We start from the raw sequence: 21,757 nt of genomic DNA, 5'->3' as shown, positions 1-21,757 counted from the left end.
CAATGACTGGGCAACCTCAGGATCAGAATGAGGAGGACCTACTGGGAAGGGGAGGGATCACTGGGTTGGTAGTGGAGTGGCTGCTGTGCTGCTGCAGGGTCCACCTGACTGGTGATGGTGCCCTGGGCACAGTTGCTGCAGTAGCAGGAGGGTTTGAAAGCTCTTCCTCATCCTCATTCTCATTTTTCTCTGAGTTGGTAATCTGTGTAATAGCAAAACCTATGTGTCAAGGCATAATCTCCAGGCTGTGATGTGCAGCGTCATACAAACAATTAGAGGGCATAGCATAGATTGCAAGCCATAAAGGGCCATGATGCAGCCACAGGTCTATGGGTCTTTGTTGGATGGGAGGCATAGACTGTCCCTTGTAAGAGTTTTAGGAGTAGGTTCTAAAACCATCTTATGTTCAATAATAGGCCTGTGAGTACAAGACAAGTTTGTTTTATTTATTTATTTATTTATTTATTTATTTATTTATTTAGAGTTTTTCTATACCGGTATTCGTGATTAGAAACCACATCATGCCGGTTTACATATAACAAGGGGTGTGAACAAAAAAATGGAACATAAACAAGTGCAGAGAGATCAGAAAGTTACATTACAACAAGGATCTTATAACTGGGGAGAGAATTAGAGTAAAATAACTGAGTAGTTGGGATTATTTACATTATATTGTGAGGTCTCTTATAAAAGTAGCTATCATTCAATTGGGATCTGGGAAGGCTTGTTTCATGACAAGTTGTGCTTCATGACAATGCTGCCTGTGACCTAGGGAATAGACAAGGATGAAGTTTATATGCAAGAGGGTTTCTTGAAGCTCTAGGCAGAGTCAGGGTCTTGTAGAGTGGTTGGGCAATAATGGGACCTGTGAAAGACACAGGAAATTGCAGATCTTGTTGAGATCCTCTTGATGGGCAAATAACAAATGTACCTCCAGCCTCATTCTTCAAGGCACGCAACTGGTTGAACCACTCCCCTTCCTTTCATCACAGCTCCCGGGCCGCCTTCTTGAAGTCCTCATTCTATACAGAGAAATATGAACACAAAGCTCTTAGTTCAATGTTGCCTGTTCAGTGACCTCCATTATGACATGCTTCCACTTTTTTTTAACTGAAGCCTTGAAGCTTTCATGGTTATTTTACTCTCCCTTCAAGGACATAATTGATGTCCTTGCCTCCTGGCCAGAAATGCAGCAGAAATCCCAGAAAAGCCAAGATACCCGATTGCAAGAGGGAGATAGCAGGCTAGTACCAGGGTTTTGGATAGGCCCATTCTGAGGCATTATGGGCCCGCTGATTTCAAAGGGGTGAATCAGAGACTGCAGATCCCACACAGCTTCGTGGTATAAGTTTACAAGTGAGACTGGTCCAGGATTCTCCCTTCTGGAACAGGACAATGGTCAACTCAGCAGCAGGGGCCAGCAAGAAAACTAGAAAAATGTCCCTGAGGATGTTCTTTCCCTTACCTGGACCATGACAATATTTATGACCTTTGTCTAGTGTCCATTTGTTTTCCTATCCTTTGACTTAACACATGAACATTAGTCATGCCATCTCAAATGCCCCCTACTTGCTCCCAAACCCATCCCTAACATTCCCTACCCCATCTCACATGCCCCCCCTACATACCTGCCTAAACACATTCCTAACCTCTCCTACCCCTACTCCCACCTACCTTCTTAGTTCCCACAAATAAAATAAAAAAAAAAAAAAAGAAAAGAACAAATTGCCAGGCAGGACTCAACCCAGGGCCTGACCATGGCGCTCTAGAGAAGATTTGATTTTATGATGTAGACAACACATAAAACAATGGCAACATATTCAAGGTAGACAACTTTTCATTGATGGGAGGACTAGGAAGCTCCAGAACCCGGGAAAATGACTTCAGTAGCTGACACCAGGGAAAAATAATAACCAGGATAAAATCAACTTAGCAATCAGTTTTCTCAAAGCAAAGTTTACTATACTTTTTTAGTGACAAAATATTGTATTATGTTGGTACAGAATCAGTACAGTATAGTAACACAAATTATTTTCATATTATATTGTGAGACTTGCATCATAATTTTATTTAAAGGTTCAATATATTACAATAGTCCTATTAAATCTTTAAATTGGATTACATGGACAAGCAAAGACCAGAGGATGGAAGAATGTATAAATAACACACAGGAGTGTGGACTTGTTGTCAGGCCGAATTTATGTCCTGTCTAAATAAAGTCCCTTTCAACTTTTGAAACCTGAATTTAGATCTAGTCTAGATAGGAATTCAATGGCGCTGCTTCTCATTTTACAGCATTCAAGGCCGCTTAACATCCAATACTCTCTAACACTGGTGTAAACTTGAAACTTTTCCAAATTACCAGTTGGATTCAAGAAGCCAAAGGTATTGTTTATGCATGGAGCAGTTAACCTACAATATACTTACATACCGGTGTAGGCTTGACTCGCTGTCCTGGTAGAGTTCACGCTCACATCTTCTAACCAAGAGGCAAGTTGAGTCATGTCAACTACTAGAGAAATGTTTCCTTTTTTTTTTTTTTTTTTTTATAGTACATTTGTGAAGAGCTTTAAGAACATAAGAAAATGCCATACTGGGTCAGACCAAGGGTCCATCAAGCCCAGCATCCTGTTTCCAACAGTGGCCAATCCAGGCCATAAGAACCTGGCAAGTACCCAAAAACTAAGTCTATTCCATGTAACCATTGCTAATGGCAGTGGCTATTCTCTAAGTGAACTTAATAGCAGGTAATGGACTTCTCCTCCAAGAACTTATCCAATCCTTTTTTAAACACAGCTATACTAACTGCACGAACCACATTCTCTGGCAACAAATTCCAGAGTTTAATTGTGCGTTGACTAAAAAAGAACTTTCTTCGATTAGTTTTAAATGTGCCCCATGCTAACTTCATGGAGTGCCCCCTAGTCTTTCTACTATCCGAAAGAGTAAATAACCGATTCACATCTACCCGTTCTAGACCTCTCATGATTTTAAACACCTTTATCATATCCCCCCTCAGTCGTCTCTTCTCCAAGCTGAAAAGTCCTAACCTCTTTAGTCTTTCCTCAGAGGGGAGTTGTTCCATTCCCCTTATCATTTTGGTAGCCCTTCTCTGTACCTTCTCCATCGCAATTATATCTTTTTTGAGATGCTTCCAATAAAGCTCAATTTTCTGTCAAAACTGAAGAATAAGTGAATTGAAGTTAGAAAGTAGACAGATTGAAATAATCAGACATTAAATTAGATCCTGGGTAGGGCTAGAGTCTTGGTGGCAGGGTTTGTGGGCTATGATGTGGGTGACTTGGATGTAGAAATCATACCTTTCACTCTTTAGGCTGTTGAGGTTCACACACATTAGTGAGATGATATATTTAGAGGTTGACAAGTCATAAACTGTAGGTTACATAGCCAAGTTAGGGGATGTTGCTTACTTCTATGGTCTGAAACCAAACCAAAAGAGAGCTAAATTTTAGTGATTATGGGCCCTATCCGGTGGACAAAAGAGAACCTGCAATTTTGCAACACATATTACAGATTTCTTGTGTTTTTTGGTAAGTTGACAGCTATGTTGAGAGCTGTGGAATTATGTTTTATGTTCTGTGGTCTGAGCTATTGTGAGTGAATTTCTTTTTCCAGTTAATGTTTTCTAGGCTGAAGCACAGTGCGGTTTCCTACTTTCATACCCGACTGTGTTTTGGGTGCTGGGGAATCATACAAGGTCCATATTCAGCCACTGGCTGGCCAGGAAAGTTAGCTGGATAAATTTAACCAGCTGGGATATTGTCATGGATGCACAGCTGAATATACCCGGGTATCTTAAAGTTAGCCAAATAAGTATATCCAGATAACTTTAGGACTGCTCTTTGCAGGGAGCAATCAGACCAGCAAGATTTTAAAATCCTGGCATTTGCCTGGCTACGCACCTAATTTAGGCCTAGACCCACTAAACTGTGATGTTTTTTCACAGGAGGGCTCTCACTATCACGAGGGAATTTCACTGCAATAGTGGGCCCCTCCCCCGCAAAAACATCACAGTTGTACAGTGCATTTTGTCTCACTGCCAAACACCAAGGGACAAAACAATGCAGCTAACGGCCCAAACCTCAAGGTACCACCATCGCCTTAAAGGGCCGACCACAGAAAAAAGCCCTGGAGAAAGAGTTGAGTGGGAGTTAAAGCTGATCCCGGTTCAACCCAGGGCTGCCACTTGAAGAGGTCCTGACACCCAAATCTTTGGGTCAATTTTGGCGATTAACCCCCCCCCCAAACCCTGTAATCAATAAAGAATGCCCCTCCAACTCTGTCCTTAATAAAGAGTACCCCCACTCCCCTTTCTAAAGACCTGAAGGGTGAGACTGCCCCCCACCGCCACCCCAATAGTACTCCCAAATCATTGGGGGTATAGTGCCTCTTCCCCCAATGTATTAAAAATAACAATGATAGTTCAAGGGAGGGCCCCCCTCGAATCCCCCTTCCAATCTCCCAAACCTTCAAAGACCAATTGCAGATCCCGCAACGAGGCCTGGGACGACCCCTAGCCCCTGGCCCAGTCAGCACCAGTTTTCAAAATGGTACCAACCTGACCTTGCTCCGCAACTAGTTTTTGAAGGTTTGGGGGGGATGGGGCGAGGGGGCCTCCCATGATCAATCAATATTTTCTTATGATGCTGCTTGCGGGCCTAGCTGCAAGCAGCCTCTCACCTCTACGCTGCCAGTCTGCCCCAACGCCGTCTCGTGGGGGCTAGAGCCGCCGCCATTCCACCTATGCAGCCTGGAGGCCACTGCCATACTTCCACGCGGCCTGGAGGCCGCCGACGTCATCCTGCAGCAGGCAGGGCCGCTGTCACTGTTCCTCCTATGTGGCATGGAGCCGCTGTTCTGCCCCTCTCCTGCAGCAGAAGCCCGCTGCCACCAACGCTGGGACCTGCTTTGCGGCCTAGTACTGCCTCCAGCCCTTCTCTTTGTGGCATGGACGCTGCTGTCCATTGTCCTGCCTCCTAGGCAAGCGACCGCGCCTCTTCTGCCTTCTTAAAGGGCCCGTGGTGGGAGTAGCCCCGTGGCACCACTTGATGATGTCATTCAGGGTGTCTCCTCTTCAGCCCTATAAAAGGGCCCTTCGCCAGTCCTTCAGCGCCTTAACAAGGAGCCAGTCCGCTTCTGGACTTCTCATCGTCTCCAGCTTCTTCAAGGCACTCCGTTCTTCATGGGAATTCCCTCGTCGTCTTCTTCTGTAGTTTCTGGTCCTTCATCCTGTCTTTGTCCATAGTTCCTGGTCTCTTGTCGGATCCCATGTCTTCGTCTTCAGATGTCCTTGATGTTCTCGTCTTTAGATGTCCCTGATGTCTTCATTTTCAGATGCCCCGATGTCCTCATCTTCAAATGATCTTTATGTCTTCGTGTTCAGATGCTCCGCCTCCAGGTGTCCACTCCTTCCGGCTCCTCTTTTGGAAGCCTTATCCTCCGATGTCCTTTGTTCCCGGTTCACCCTAGCCTCCCTCCAGCGGATCCTGATTCCAGTGGATCTGCCAGTGCCGGTCGCACCAGGTCACTGAAGCCTCCACTCCGGCCAGAACCTGCTATGAGTGTTGCCCGGATTCCACTTCATCCTGAGTTTTAATCTTGCTGTCATCTTTCTACTCACCAAGCGTCCTCGTCCACCTAGTTCTGGGGGCCTGCCTTAGCCCATCCAGTGGACCCTGCTGTCAGTGGACCTGCCAGGGTGCCGGTCGCGCTGAACCTGGCCTTGAGAGCCACTCGAAGCCTCAGCCTTGCCTTAGCCTTATCCACTCACCTAGTGTTCTTGTCCCGACCATGTCTCCAAGTAAGAACATAAGAACATAAGAAAATGCCATACTGGGTCAGACCAAGGGTCCATCAAGCCCAGCATCCTGTTTCCAACAGTGGCCAATCCAGGCCATAAGAACCTGGCAAGTACCCAAAAACTAAGTCCATTCCATGTAACCATTACTAATGGCAGTGGCTATTCTCTAAGTACCTTCGTTCGACCATGTCTTCTAGTGTCTCCGTCTTGTTCCAGTACCATCGCCTGTCCTAGACTTCTGTCCATCCTGTCGCATCTGCTGTTTCCTAGTGGCAGGTCCAAAAAGGCTATCAAGTGGCTGGAGGGCTACCCCAGAGACCAGCATTGCTTTGTTGGGTCTCTCCCGATGCATTCAGGTTCAGCAAAGGTCAGAGTTCCCAGTCTTCAGCCTATTCGCCTGTACTTGGACACGACTTGCCTGCCTCAGCGCTTTCTCGGAGCTCCTCTGCAGTCGCGCCGTGGTCCAAGGGCACACTAAGCCCCCGAAATTGGGAGCGCTCCCTAGTACTCCAACAGTTTTTTTAAAAAGATTGGAGGATGGGGGGCACTATACCCCCAAAGATTTAGATGTACTATTGGGGTGGTGGTGGGGGGGGCAGTCTCACCCTTCATGTCTTTGGAAAGGGGGGAACTCTTTATTGAAGACAGGGTTGGGGAGGCCACTCTTTATTGATTACAGAGTTCAGGGCGGAAGGGTCCATTGCCATACGTTAACTTAAATCTTTTTTTTTTGACACTGAGGTGTGGGGACCTCCTCGAGTGGCAGTCCCAGGTTGTGAGGGATATAAACACAGAGAAGCCGAGGTCCTTAAAAATATTTATTGGTAAACAATATTTCAGTGAATGCCCGACTCAAGGCCTGAGTTTTGCCCAATAGAGGGCTGCTTCAGGGGCTAAAATAAAACAATAATTACAAAATTAACATTAATTACAATAAAATTTATAAGCAACACACAGAAACATAAGTTTAAAATAGACATAGGCTAGTCAACATACAAAAGTAAACACACATGTAAATTAACTTTTAAGAGGAGATTAACATACAGCCCAGTGAGGGTTGAAAAGCACTGCAGTAGACCGGACCTCAGTTGAGAAGAACTCCAGCTCCGGGTAACATTAAACCAACTTACCTGCGCCTCCCGAATAAGATAGAAGAAGTTTTACTGTTCTATTTGTTTTTCCTGCTTCTCTCCCTAGGCCCATTCCCGGAAGTCCCGAGTGCTCCACCCACCTCACGGATGTCGACGCTGCTGTAGGAGCATCGACGGACCCAGTGAGGGTTGTAAAGCACTGCGGTAGACCGGAGGTGCTGTGTGCCAGTGTTGTGCGCCTAAGGAGCGCGACCAAGGGGCATGCCCCTTGGTTTTGCTCCTTAGCTTTCCCCTTTTTTCCACATTAATATATATTAAACTATACTAAATGCCAACATGGAACTAAAATACATTCCTTCTATCATCTCCCTCACTAGACAAAGGCAAACAACATGTATAAAAAAGCATCCAAAGCCACGAAGACATTTAATCTCGATCCCTTTAATTCCTAAAAGCAAATTACTAACAGGTCAATACAGTAAAGTGCGGCCGCAGTTACCCCGCTCCTAACCCGCTTTCTACTCACTTTCTGGCCGCATTAGCCCTTCCTGCGATACACAATCCCCTTTAACCGATTCTTACCGCCTCTTTAAATCACCGGGTAACCCCTTCCGCCCGTGGCATGTATATTAGATGTAAACGATCGAATTAGCTATTCCCTCCCATACAGTAACGCGCGCCCCGACTATCGCTTTTTTACCCTGCCATTTTGTCGCGCGTTTTACCTGCTAACTTACCGCCTAGGCGGCAAACTTACCCCCAGCCCCCGCTCACCTGCCCTGGCCGCGTCAATGGGTGCTGGTCTCTGGGGCAGCCCCAGTCCTCTCCCCCCTCCTCCCGAAGCAACGAAAGCGGAAAAAATCGAAAAAGCCAAAAAAAAAAAGTAGAAACGAAGTGGACGGTTCTCCTATGCTCGGGATTGCCAGTCCTCTCTCCCCTCCTTCCGAAGCAAGGCGCGTAAAGCAGCCTTGCTTCGGGAGGAGGGGAGAGAGGACTGGCAGTGTAAAGCAACAACTTACTTTTTTCGCAGCCCTCCTCCGGAGACGGACATCGGTGGAGACGGATCGCGGTTCCCCTGCCTCCCGGAGGCGAAGATTTATTTATTTGAAATTTTTGTATACCGACATTCGTTAGATGGATGCCTGCACGGGCGAAAGTGGCCCCTGTGCATGCAATTGGGCCGCTCAAGGCATGACGTCACGACGTTTGGCATCACGACATGTGACATCACGTCTTGAGCGGCCCAAACAAAAAAAACTGAAATTCTTATATCTCACCTAAATTAAGCCAGGCAAAAGAACTTGAAATTCAATGTTTTTAGGCCTACTAGCAAATGTTACAAGACCATTACAACTATTACAGAACTCAGAAGCTAGACTTTTGACCGGAACTAGAAGATCTGATCATGTTACTCCAATACTGAAGGACCTTCACTGGTTGCCTGTAAAATACAGAGCTCAGCATAAAATCCTATCCCTAATTCATAAAACACTCTACAATGAAAAGATAGAATGGTTAACCTCATCATTACATTTCCATATCCCTTCAAGAATTGCTAGATCCTCAGGTACAGGGATGTTACCAATTCCTTTCCCCAAGATTGTTCATCTAAATAATGTGAGAGAAAGGGCTATTTCCATTGCTGGGCCCCTACTGTGGAACACTTTACCACATGCTTTCAGCAGGCGTAACTTTGCCAACAAAGGTAGGGGGGGGGTGTTTAGATAGGGCCGGGGGGGGGGGGGGTTAGGTAGGGGAAGGGAAGGTGGGGGGAGGGCGAAGGAAAGTTCCCTCCGAGGCCGCTCCGAAATCGGAGCGGCCTCAGAGGGAACAGGCAGCGCGTGCTGGGCTCGGCGCACGCAGGTTGCACAAATGTGCACCCCCTTGCGCGCGCCGACCCTGGATTTTATAGGCTACGCACGTATCTTATAAAATCCAGCATACTTTTGTTCGCGCCTGGTGCGCGAACAAAAGTACGCGATCGCGCAAATTTTTTAAATCTACCCCTGTCTAAATTTATGATTATTTAATTTACTATTTTATTTTTATTTATATTATGAAACTATGTATTTACTTACTTTTCCTTTTGGAAATGCAAATATTTTTAAATGAATATTTGTTAACTAATATAAAGCGATTTGATATGTACTTATGAAACATCGGTATATAAAAATTATTAAATAAATAAATATAAGAGAATGAACAGTGACAGAAAATCATATTTAAAAGGAAGACCATGGCAGTTTTTACCTGTTACTGTTAATAACAAATTTTGTGATTTGACAAGAAGCATTATAGCTGTCTCATACCTATCAGAAGAAAAATGTTTAGATTTAATTTTCTTAACATTAAATATATATATATTTATAGAGAGAGAGAGGATGTCTATAAGCAGTGTCATATAGTTTACTTCATTTAAAATGTCACCAACAAGAAATGTCACCAACAAGAAATTCCCAAAATATTGTTGGCAGGTCTGTAAATATCATGTGCTCATTCCAATATATTTATGAAGAAGCTTAAAAAATCAAAAAGAAAAATAAGACATGATAGAATAAAGAAGGAATTTAAAAAACAATATTAAAAACTGAAAAAGAGTAGAAAAATTATTAAAAGGTTTCCTTAAAATTAAGTATAAAACGGAAAGAACATAAAAGTAAATTTCAAGTATTTAAAATACCTCTTAAGCTCACAACAGTGTGCATATTTCAGGTGCATTCAAAAGTGGCTAGCTCCAGATCTCGCAGTGTTTTGGTTTAATGACATGGAATCTACGAAAAATTAGAAAAAATATGTCCCAGAAAATAAAAATGTAAGGATAAAATAACTATGTAAAAAAGCATTAAAACAAATATATGAAATGAGAAATAAAATTAAAAATTAAAAATGATAAAATATATTAAAATATGCAAACATGCATGTCACTAAAAAATTGTTAGTGTGGCACGAACTACATATCCTCATAATTTATAATACGGGTAGAGTGATGCTATTATTACAACAAAAAATCGCCCATAAAACAGTGACTGAATTAAATGCGGTTAGGGGCTGGAGGAGACATGTGCACCGCGACCCAATAATGCAACTACAGGAGAAGTAGTTGCATTATTGGGTCGCGGTGCACAACATTTTTCTCCTGATAGGTATGAGACAACTATAATACTTTTTGTCAAATGACAAAATTTGTTATTTAAAGGTAAAAAGTACCATGGTCTTCTTTTTAAATATGGTTTTCTGTCCTCTCACTGTTCATTCTCTTGTATGTTAATCTCCTCTTAAAAGTTAACTTACATGTGTGTTTACTTTTGTATGTTGACTAGCCTATGTCTATTTTAAGCTTATATTTCTGTGTGTTGCTTATACATTTTATTGTAATTAACGTTAATTTTGTAATGATTGTTTTATTTTAGCCCCTGAAGCAGCCCTCTACTGGGTGAAACTCAGACCTTGAGTCGGACATTACTGAAATATTGTTTACCAATAAATATTTTTGAGGACCTCGGCTTCTCTGTGTTTATATTCCTCACGGCTTTGCTAAACCAACTTCCTTCTTGTTTTTTTTGGGCCAGTTCCAGGTTGTGCCAGGGGTCAGCTTTGACACCCACTCAACTATCTTTTTTACTAGGCAACTTTTATTTTTGCATGGCCCTTTAAATGTAACGGAGCCTCGGAACCTGTGTTTGGAAGTATTTCTTCATGGAGAGGGTGGTGGATGCCTGGAATGCCCTTCCGGAGGAAGTGGTGAAGACTAAAACTGTGAAAGATTTCAAAGTGGCGTGGGATAAACACTGTGGATCCATAAAAGCTAGAGGATGGGAATGAAGAGTAGAGCCATGGAGGTGGCTTGCTGGAATGTTAACTACTACCTGGTGATTACTACCTTACTAAAAAAAAATCCCTTGCACGGTTAATGTAACCCCAACATTGCTCTCTGCTTCAATGGCAAAGGGAAATGTGGAAAAGAGGATTTGCATTCAGATAACAACCAAAAAGGACTGAACTTCACACTCTGGGTAAATAAATAAACGTGGGGGTAGCTTGCTTATTACAGCGGTTACTACCCTAAACCAATTAAGCCTGATACATCATTTTGAATGCATACACAGTGTTGCTCTCTGCTTCCAAGACAGGGGGTAATGTGGAAAATAGGATTAGCATTCAGACAACAACCAACAAGGACTAAACTTCATAATCTGGGTAAACAAATAAGGGTGGGGGTAGCTTGCTTATTACGGTGGTTACTACCCTAACCAATTAAGCCTGATTCATCACTTTGAATACATATACAGTGCTGCTTTCTGCTTCTACGGCAAGGGAAAAAGTGGAAAACAGGATTTATATTCAGGCAACAACCAACAAGGACTGAACTTCACAATCTGGGTAAACAATCGTGGGGGTAGCTGCTTATTACGGTGGTTAAAACAGAATTTACATTCAGATATCATCCAGCAAGGCATCGATCTTTGCAATCTGGGTAAACAAGCATCGGGGTAACTTATTTATTTATTTATTTATTTAAGCAAGTTTATATACCGTTTTACCAGTAAAACTAACTGACCAAAGCGGTTTACAATATCAACGTAATATAAACAAATCAGAAAATAATTAAAATTAAATAATTAATTAACTAAATAAAACTTAAAAATAGAGTACAAATAAAAGTACAAATAAAAGGGATACGGCACTGCGTGCAGAAACATCACAACACTCCCGGTATCAGGGATAGGGCACTGCGTGCAGGAAGATCACAACACCCCCAGTATCAGGGATAGGGAACTGCGTGCAGGAAGATCACAACACCCCCGGTAACCGGGATAGGGTACTGCGTGCAGGAAGATCACAACACTCCCGGTATCAGGGATAGGGCACAAGTTCTAGTCACATTGACTGATCACATTACTTTTTTTGTCAATCTACCAACCGTTTCCATTTCCCATCCCCCATATATTGTCAGTGGGAACCTTGGTAACATGAATAAATAAGAGGGCAGCCAATAGGAATACGTATTCATTCCTAAAGTGACCTTAACTGCCCTGAAAAGTGTCAAATTGTATCATTTTCTGTTAGTTTAGTGCGCGCTAAATTCCTGTTAGCGCGCACTAACTCCCGTTAGTGCGTACTAATCGGAAAAACCAATTTTTTTACTAAAAAATTGTGCCAAACATGATTTTCTTCTCCTGCCAGACGATTTCGATCGTTAAAACGATCGAGCACACGATTCACATCCCTAATGGTAAGCCATCGGGGGAAGAAACCTACCAACTGTGACCTGAATTTGTAACGCTCCTTGAGCTTGAATTTGGATAGGCAAGTAATAATAAATCCAAATCCTCTTTATCTTGTCTGCCGTAGCACTGGCAGGTCATCGTAAGAGACTGAGAGGAGACCGGGCCATTATCAGCGGAGGCAGAATTCTAGGAGTATGAGTGACGGCATCAAGAGCTGATTACTGTGAGGGGAAATAGCTAATTTAATTTCCTTATTTCTTTGAACATGTGCCTCCCTGCCTCTACAAAAAGCTTTTTGGTTAAGGCTACATAAGCTTGTCTAGCGTAGCTGATAATAACGGGTGGCCTGCGAGCTGGATTATGGGAAAAAAAGGAAGGCTAGTTAGGCAAGGGGAGGGGTGAGGGGTGTAAGCAAGAGGCCAATGGAGAATGGGAATTTTAAATAGAGGAGCAGGGATTGGCTGGGGGTTAAGATGCAGGAGAGGGCAGCCATTTTCGTGCCTCAGTTGGTGCGGGGACGGCTGAGGCAGCAGGTAAGAAACTTTGTCGTTAGAAAATTTTGTTTCAGTTTAAAAGAAATATTATTATTAATCAATTCGTTTATATAAATCCTGCATAGATAGAGAATTTACCTGTTTAAATTCAATTCAACCACCAGGAGATTTCCTCTTCCATTATGTTAGGAGAGCTGGCAGTCACCACCCTCCGCCACCCAAGGCTGCGGTGAGTTTGCCCGCCCCTCCTCCTCCTGTGAGAGTTTTGCCTTCGCCTGCCGCCGAGGCCTTCCCTCTCCAGCTCGTGCAGCGAGTAGGGTTGGTTCCCCCAGGACCCCCCTCCCCTTCGTGCGGTGTCGCTGCCTCCCCTCCCTCTGCTTTCCGTTGCGTCGACTGCCCCTTGCGATCAGCTTCGCCCTCTTTTATGGCGACGGACTCGGGCGAGAGTGGCCCTGAGTCCGCTGATGCTGAACTGCCTGCCCCTCTTCCAGTGCATACCAGCTGCGCGATTTCATCTGAGGTCGAGGCTCAGATTTCTCTCAATGCTCGGCCTCTGAATTCAGCGCTGGCTTGTCGCATGGTGGCCTCCCCCTTTCGCGTGCGCACGCCCCTGTCTCAGTGGAATCGAGCTTGGACCCTGTCAGCCGGGTGCCCTGCGAACAGGGGAGGGGTTTAGGGAGGGCTAGTAGGCGTAGTTTGGGAGTGAGGAGTAAGGAAGTACATGCTGTGAGTGGCTCAAGTAAGCTTAAAGCCGACATCACATGGCCAGGTGGGTGGGACGGTTTCTGCAATTGCAGTGCCTAAGAAGTTGATTCCAGTTCCTATAAAAAGTAATGCTAAGAGACAGAAAAGGGGAAATGTCAGTGCTAGTAGGGCTAGCTGTTCTATGCGACAGATGATTGCAGAGTTGCCAAGTGAGAAAGCATTTAACCCCTCTAGTATGAGTATGCCTGCTTGTCCAGTATGAGGCAAAGCCGCTTTCAGTAAATAGAAGAAGAAAGACAATGTTTAAAAGTAAGCACGTACAGGTAGAGGAACCTGTGCTGTTTAATTATCAGGAGTCAGATGGATATCATAGGGGAGAACAGGGTGGTTTTGGAGGTAGGCCTGCGTAGTACAGACAGGAGTCTGGTAGCCATGAATTCGTTCCCAGTGCGGGTCCCATAGGGCTGGGAGTAGGCAGCAGAAGTGCAGCGACTTGTGAGGAAGTTAGATGGTTAGCTCATAAGAAGAAAAGTAATTGCAGAACAACAGATGAGGCATCGGGTAGTAGAAGGCTAGGGAAGACGTCTTTTTTTACAGAGCCTGATGAGGACTTGGTACATGGGACTTCGAGGCAGGAGTCATGGAGGGAGAGAGAGTTTCAGTGACCGGAGCCTGGAAGAGAAGGAAGTGGTGCCTTGGCGGGAGCTTGGAAAGCTGCGGATTGCAGAAAATGGGATGCTCAAGTGGGAACAGGTGAGAAAGAAAAGCAATATAAGCATAAGACTAAGGGAAAGGGCAAAAGGAAACGGGAGGTATCGTCTTCCAGTTCCTCGACCAGTTCTTCAGATATATTAGATACCTCTTCTGATTCTGGACCAATGTACAGAGAGGTATTGGGCGAAGTGCCAAAGTTGCTGGTGCAACTTTATCAGAGTTATGGGAAGAGGTGCCCAGGAGATTACGGAGACGCATTCGTAAGCGGAAATATGTAAACATTTTCCGCTTATTAGCTGGGAGATGGGGAATTAAGAAGGGTAAGAATAAGAAGTCAGGGGATCCTGACTTCTTATTCTTACGTTTAGCTAATGTTGTGTGTCATTATGATCCATCTCAACACGGAGCTTTCCTGTCGTACACTGACAGTATTTTAGGAGCATTCCGGGATTATGAAGGTTGGGCATGGCTCAACTATGATGAAATATTCTGGGAAAAGATGGCAGGAAATAGGGGTATGTCTTGGGCGTCACAGGATGTTCACCTGTGGCTAACTCAAATGACATATAGGAATTTGTACTTTCAAGGGAGCAGTGCAGAGGAGTAGTGGACAAGGGAGTGTATTTGGGTCAGGCAGGGGTAGCACTGCAGTGAGTTCCTTTCGTGGCACAGGAAGTGGTACTAAAGACAGCTTCGGAAGCAAGTCGGGAACAGGTGGAGGTGACATTTGCTGGCAGTTTTACAAAGCCGCATGCCTGTTCCCGGACTGCAAGTTCCGTCATGCATGTTCTACATGCGGAGGAGCACATGCAGCCATTAAATGTACCCAGGGTTAGGGAGGAGCCCCTAGCAGAGGAGGTAAAGCATAATGCGTTGAATTGTAAGACGGACTTGCCCGTGTCCTTGCAAGGCATGGAGAGTGGTTGCAATTTTATCCTGATATTATAGTTGCCAATTTTTTGTTTAATGGGTTTAAGGAAAGTTGTTATTCCGTATGTGGAACCGGGGGAAGGGAACGGGGTGAAGAATGCCAGGTCTGCTCACAAATATGCTAAGATTGCCAGAAATAAAATTCAAGCAGAGATTAGGCTGGGAAGGGTGATAGGGCCTTTTGATGAGCCACCATTTGTTTGCATGCACCTGTCGCAGGTAGCTGTTATTCCTAAAAAGGTGCCGGGTAAGTTTCGGATGATTTTGAATCTGTCTCACCCGAAGGGTGGGTCAGTAAATGATTTTATTCCAAGGGAGTGTTGTTCAGTGTGTTATGCTTCTTTCCATGACGCTGTGCGGTTAGTGCGGCAAGCTGGAAAAGGAGCATTGTTAGCCAAAGCGGATATTGAATCTGCATTTTGATTATTGCCTATACACCCATGCAGTTTTTGTTGTGGTCCAGAAGTGGATCCTTGGGCCGACCAACGAAGGAGGACAGTCGGGAGGCAGTCACACGCTGCTGGAGCCGAGTCTTCACCTGGAAACCCGTGACCCCCCCAGAGGAGCTGTTGGAGCCCGGGTCGCTAGGGCTTAGGTGGCTTCGCCCTGGAAGCCCGCGGTCCCCCCAGGAGGAGCCTGTAGGGACCCGGACCGCTGGGACTTAGGAGATAGGCAGGCGAGGACGAAGACCAGGAGCGGACCAAGATCAGGACGGACCACAAGAGACAGCGGCGAGAGACGGACCGGGGTCAAGGCAGGCAGCAGAATTCGGAAGTGATGAGACAAACCGGAGTCAGGACAGGCAGCAGGAATCAGAAGCGATGAAACAAACCGGAGTCAGGACAGGCAGCAGGAGTCATAAGCGGAGGAGCGGACCGAAGTCAAGACTGGTGGAATCCGTCGAGCAGGGGTCTGGAACACTGGGGTAGGCTGGCAGGAAGGCAGGCAGGCAGGAACTGGTACACAGGACAGGCAGGCAGGAACTGGAACACAGGACAAGCAGGCTGGCAGGCAGGCAGGCAGGAACTAGAACTCAGGACAAGCAGGTAGGCAGGCAGGCAGGAACTGCAACTAGAAACTCCAAGAGCGACCGCATTGCAAGGCAAAGAAGGATATCAGACACCGGGTTTAAATCCCCCTCGGCGTCTGACGTCATTTAGGGGCGTGTCCGGCTCTTCGCGCCAGAGGCCCTTCAAAAGGGCTCCCTCTGCGTGCGCGCCCTAGAGGCGTGGCCTGTAACTCCCGACGGCGTCTCCCTCGTGGGAGCGCCGCAGGCTAGGCCGCAGCGGCGGACTCGCGGGACTTGCTGTCCCCCCGAACTGGAGCCAGGAGGAGGTAAGGGACCGGTCACGAGGAGTGCGACCGGTACCGTAACAGTACCCCCCCCTCTTACGCCCCCTCCTCAGGGGTCCGGGTTTTCCGGGGTTATCGTGATGAAACTCGGTCAGCAAGGACTTGTCCAGTATATTTCGAGCAGGTTCCCAAGTGTCCTCCTCGGATCCGCACCCCTCCCAAGCCAGGAGGTATTCCCAACGACGGTTGTGGAAGCGCATATCCAGTACTTCCCGTACCTGATAAGTGGGTTCTTCATTTGAGGAAGCCGGTACTGCATCAGAACTTGGTCGATGGAAGCGGGAAACTACCACAGGTTTCAACAGGGACACGTGAAATACATTGTGAATGCAGAAGGAGGAGGGAAGACGGAGTCTATAGGACACCAAGCCAATCCGTTCTGCCACCTGGAAAGGACCACAGTATCTGGATGCTAATTTCCGCGAGGGTGCGGGCAGGTTGAGGTTCTTAGTGCTTAACCAGACTTTGGTGCCGGGCAGGAAGACGGGTGCCGGGCACCGGTGGCGATTTGTGACCCTTCGTGCTTTGTTAGCAGCGTGCGAGAGTCGTTGCTGGATAACCCTCCACAGATGGTGAAGTTGAAGAGCCGATGTTTGCGCTGCAGGTGAGGGAACAGCAACAGGAAGTGGTACTGGCGGTCTGAGGTTACGACCGAAGACTGACTGGAAGGGTGATAGTCCGGTAACCGAATGGGTGTGATTATTGTACGCAAATTCGGCCCACGGAAGAAGGGAGACCCAGTTGTCCCTCTTTTCGGAAATGAAGCTGCGGAGGAAAGTCTTGAGGGAGCGATTCATTCGCTCGGTCTGTCCGTTGCTTTGAGGATGAAACGCTGTGGACAAATTTAATTGTACCCCGAACTTCCTGCAGAGGGCCCACCAATACCGAGCCGTGAATTGTGGACCCCGATCGGACACAATACTCTGAGGGAGGCCGTGGGCCCGAAAGATGTGTTGCGTGAAGAGGAGAGCCAGCTCCGGTGCCGAGGGGAGTTTGGGCAAGGGAACCAGATGGACCATCTTAGAGAAACAGTCTCCGGTGACCCAGATTATGGTGTTTCCCTCGGAGGGGGGTAGATCAACCACGAAGTCTGTGGCGATGTGGGTCCACGGCTCGGTGGGAATCGGTAAGGGCTGTAAGAGGCCCCAGGGTCGACTGCTGACTGGCTTTTGTCTGGCACACACCGGGCAGGAATCAACGTACATTCGCACATCTTGTCGTACCTTGGGCCACCAGTAATAACGATTCAGAAGGTCTAGCGTCCTGTCTCTGCCGGCATGGCCTCCTGTGAGGGAGTCATGGGCCCACTCGAGTACTCTCCTGTGGTCCCTTCAAGGAACCACCACTCTTCCCTGGGCGGAGACGTTGGTGTTGGCTAGGTAGATCTTGGCTGGATCGATGATATACTGGGGAGGATCCTCTTTTTCCTCAAGGATAGTGTTGCGGGACAAGGCGTCTGCCCGCACGTTCTTCGAGGCTGGCCGATACTTGAGAACGAAGTTGAATCGACTGAAGAATAAGGACCAGCGAGCCTGCCTGGGGTTGAGACGCTGGGCCTGAGTGAGAAATTCCATATTCTTATGGTCGGTATAAACAGTGACCAGGTGCTGAGCCCCCTCCAGCAACTGCCTCCACTCTTCGAAAGCTAACTTGATGGCTAACAATTCTTTGTCGCCTATTCCATAGTTGCTTTCGGCAGGGGTGAATTTCTTTGAAAAATAAGAGCATGGTAGAAGATGTCCAGTACTGGAGCATTGGGAAAGAACTGCTCCGACGGCCACACTGGAGGCGTCCACTTTGACAACGAAGGGGCGCAATGGATCGGGATGCCGCAAACAGGTGTCCAGTAGGAAGGCCTCTTTCAAGTCGTTGAACGCCTTACAGGCTTCAGGGGGCCAGCGTCGAGCGTCCGCGCCCTTCTTAGTTAGGGCAGTCAGGGGCGCCACCAGTTGCGAATACTGTGGTATGAAGTGCCTGTAGAAATTCGCGAACCCTAAGAAGCGCTGCAGTGCTTTTAGGCCCATGGGTTGGGGCCACTTTTTGATTGCGGATACCTTGTCTGGGTCCATACAAAACCCCGTGGCAGAGATAACATACCCCAGAAAGGGCAATGAGTCCTGTTCAAATAAGCACTTCTCGAGTTTTGCATAGAGGTGGTGATCGCAAAGAATCTGAAGTACTTGCCGAACATGATGCCGATGGGAGTTCAGGTCTCTGGAGAAAATGAGGACGTCATCCAGATATACAATTATGCAGGAGTATAGTAGTTCCCGGAGTATTTCGTTCATTAGACAAGCCGAACGGCATGACCAAATACTCGTAGTGTCCGTCCCGGGTGTTGAAAGCGGTCTTCCATTCATCCCCGGGATGGATCCGGACCAGGTTGTAGGCACCTCTTAAGTCTAACTTGGTAAATACCCGTGCTCCCTGGAGTTTATCCAGTAGTTCAGGAATTAGAGGTAATGGGTAGCGATTCTTCTTGGTAATGGCGTTCAGACCCCGGTAATCGATGCAGGGCCTCAAAGTCCCATCCTTTTTGGCTACAAAGAAAAAGCCCGCCCTTGCAGGTGACTTAGATGGGCGGATGAACCCTTTGGCGAGGTTCTCAGCGATGTAGTCCGACATTGCCCGAGTCTCAGGCTGAGAGAGGGGATACACTCTTCCCCGAGATGGAATCGCGCCGGGAAGCAGGTCGATCGCGCAGTCAAAGGGGCGGTGTTGAGGCAAAAGTTCTGCCTTTTCTTTAGAAAAAACGTCGGCAAAGTCCGCATACTGTGTCGGGAGCAGGGATCCGGTGTGAGCCAATGGAGTCTGTTGGACCACACCCGATTTGATGCAGGATTGAAAACAGTGGGGGCTCCATTGGGTAATCTGCAAATCGTCCCATCGAATCATGGGAGAGAGTTGCTGAAGCCAAGGTAGCCCGAGGACCACCGGGTGTACAGACTTCTCCAGGATCAGGAGCGAAATCTTCTCTGAATGCAGTAACCCAGTCTGGAGTGTGATCGGGGCCGTAATAGTAGAAATGCTTCCGGGCAAGGGAGTACCCTAGATAGAAGTAACCCGTAGGGGCGGTTCCAGAGGTTGAGTGGATAACTGGAGTTGTTGCACGAGCTCGCGGGTAATAAAGTTCCCTCCGGCCCCAGAATCAATGAGGGCCCTCGTGTCGAAGGAACCCCCCGGGAACTTTAAGGTTATAGGTACTGTACATTGAGGAGCAGCGTTAAGGCAGCCTAGGAGACGCTCCTCCCTTACTCCTAGGCGCGGGAGTTTTCTGCCCGTTCCTTGCACTGCGAAAGGAAATGTCCCTTTCCACCGCAATAAAGGCATAGCCCTAGGTTGCGGCGTCGTCGTCTCTCCTCTGGAGACAAGGAGGGTCCTTCCCAGTTGCATGGGCTCTTCTGTGGAAGGTTCAGGAGGAGCGCTGGTACTCCGGGGACTCGGGGTAAGCGGTCTCGAGAAGGCCGGAGCCAGAGGAGCCATTCGCCGTGGAGGGCGTCCCTCCTTCGCTCTCTGCTGAAGACGGCGATCAATGCGTCCTGTGAGCTCAATGAGTGCGTTGAGGTCTTCCGGGAGGTCCCGGGCGGCCAACTCGTCTTTTATCCTGGCTGCTAGGCCTTCCAAAAAAATTCCTCGGAGAGCATCTTCGCGCCATCCAACCTCCAGCGCAAGTGTGCGGAACTCCAGTGCGTAATCCGCCAGGGTCCGAGTTCCCTGTCGGAGTTGGAGCAACTCCGAAGTTGCCGAGGTCTGGCACTCAGGCTCGTCGAAGGCTGACTTGAAGTTCTCTACGAAGCTATTCAGGTTATTAAGGGTGGCATCGTTCTTCTCCCACATGGGAGATGCCCAGTTCAGGGCCCTTCCGTCCAACAGTGAGAAGATGTAAGCCACCTTGACGGCCTCCCAAGGGAACTAGTTGGGCAATAAGGTGAACCGCACGAAGCACTGGTTCAGGAAGCCGCGACAGGCCTTGGGATCCCCAGCAAAGCGTGATGGTGCCGGAAGCTGGGAAGGGGCATGGAACGTTACCACTGGCGGCGGTGTCGGTGCGGGCGCAGGTGCAGGAGGCTCCGCGTCCATGCGGGTAGCCAAACGCTCCACAGTAGCTGCCAAGGAGTCCAAGACCTGCTGTTGGTGCACCAGACATTGAGCGAGTCCTGGAATGGCCTGAAGACCAGTGAGGTCTGCCGGATCCATGGCCTTGCAAACTGTTGTGGTCCGGAAGTGGATCCTTGGGCTGACAGACGAAGGAGGACGGTCGGGAGGCAGACACATGCTGCTGGAGCCGAGTCTTCACCTGGAAACCCGTGACCCCCCCAGAGGAGCTGTTGGAGCCCGGGTCACTAGGGCTTAGGTGGCTTCGCCCTGGAAGCCCGCGGTCCCCCCAGGAGGAGCCTGTAGGGACCCGGACCGCTGGGACTTAGGAGATAGGCAGGTGAGGACGAAGACCAGGAGCGGACCAAGATCAGGACGGACCACAAGAGACAGCGGCGAGAGATGGACCGGGGTCAAGGCAGGCAGCAGAATTGGAAGCGATGAGACAAACCGGAGTCAGGACAGGCAGCAGGAGTCAGAAGTGGAGGAGCGGACCGAGGTCAAGACTGGCGGAATCCGTCGAGCAGGGGTCTGGAACACTGGGGTAGGCTGGCAGGAAGGCAGGCAGGCAGGAACTGGTACACAGGACAGGCAGGCAGGCAGGAACTGGAACACAGGACAAGCAGGCTGGCAGGCAGGCAGGCAGGCAGGAACTGGAACTCAGGAGAAGCAGGTAGGCAGGCAGGCAGGCAGGAACTGCAACTAGAAACTCCAAGAGTGACTGCGTTGCAAGGCAAAGAAGGATATCAGACGCCGGGTTTAAATCCCCCTCGGCGTCTGACGTCATTTAGGGACGTGCCCGGCTATTTGCGCCAGAGGCCTTTCAAAAGGGCTCCCTCTGCGCGCGCGAGCCCTAGAGGCAGGGCCTGTAACTCCCGACGGCGTCTCTCTTGTGGGAGTGCCGCGGGCTAGGCCGCAGCGGCGGACTCGCGGGACTTGCTGTCCCCCCGAACCGGAGCCGGGAGGAGGTAAGGGACCGGTCGCGAGGAGCGCAACCGGTACCGTAACAGTTTTCCTTTGTTAGGTTTCTGTTTTGAAGGTCAATAGGTGTTTGCCGATGGGTTGTGCAGTGTCTTGTGCCTTTTTTGAAGCGTTTAGTACGTTCTTGCAGTGGGTAGTCATGCAGAGTACAGGTTCTGATAAGATGTTGCATTATTTAGATGATTTTTTCTTTGTTGGTCCGTGTGATTCAGGTTTATGTCAGAGGCTGTTAGATGGGTTCCTGCAAGTTGCAAGCGTGTTGGGAGTGCCTATAGCGAGTGATAAGATGGAGGGCCCAGTATCGAAGATTAACTTTTTAGGCATTGAATTGGACTCTGAGACCAT

At 47.9% G+C, this 21,757-nt stretch overlaps 1 long non-coding RNA gene across 1 annotated transcript in view; it reads right to left on the bottom strand.

The window, feature by feature from the left end:
* Positions 1–3,078: 3,078 nt before the first annotated feature.
* Positions 3,079–21,757, bottom strand: part of LOC115099528 — a 31,388-nt gene continuing 12,709 nt past the window's right edge. Inside the window, exons 3-4 of the long non-coding RNA XR_003858820.1 lie at positions 9,593–9,683; positions 3,079–3,181 (exon numbers count right to left, since the gene is read on the bottom strand). This is a non-coding gene — a long non-coding RNA (uncharacterized LOC115099528). The remainder of the gene's footprint in view (positions 3,182–9,592; positions 9,684–21,757) is intronic.

Source organism: Rhinatrema bivittatum, chromosome 9, assembly GCF_901001135.1.
Source record: "Rhinatrema bivittatum chromosome 9, aRhiBiv1.1, whole genome shotgun sequence".
In the NCBI taxonomy this organism is placed as follows: domain Eukaryota; kingdom Metazoa; phylum Chordata; class Amphibia; order Gymnophiona; family Rhinatrematidae; genus Rhinatrema; species Rhinatrema bivittatum.
The sequence above is the reverse complement of the archived record's forward strand: the minus strand, read 5'-3'. Positions and strand labels throughout refer to the sequence as shown.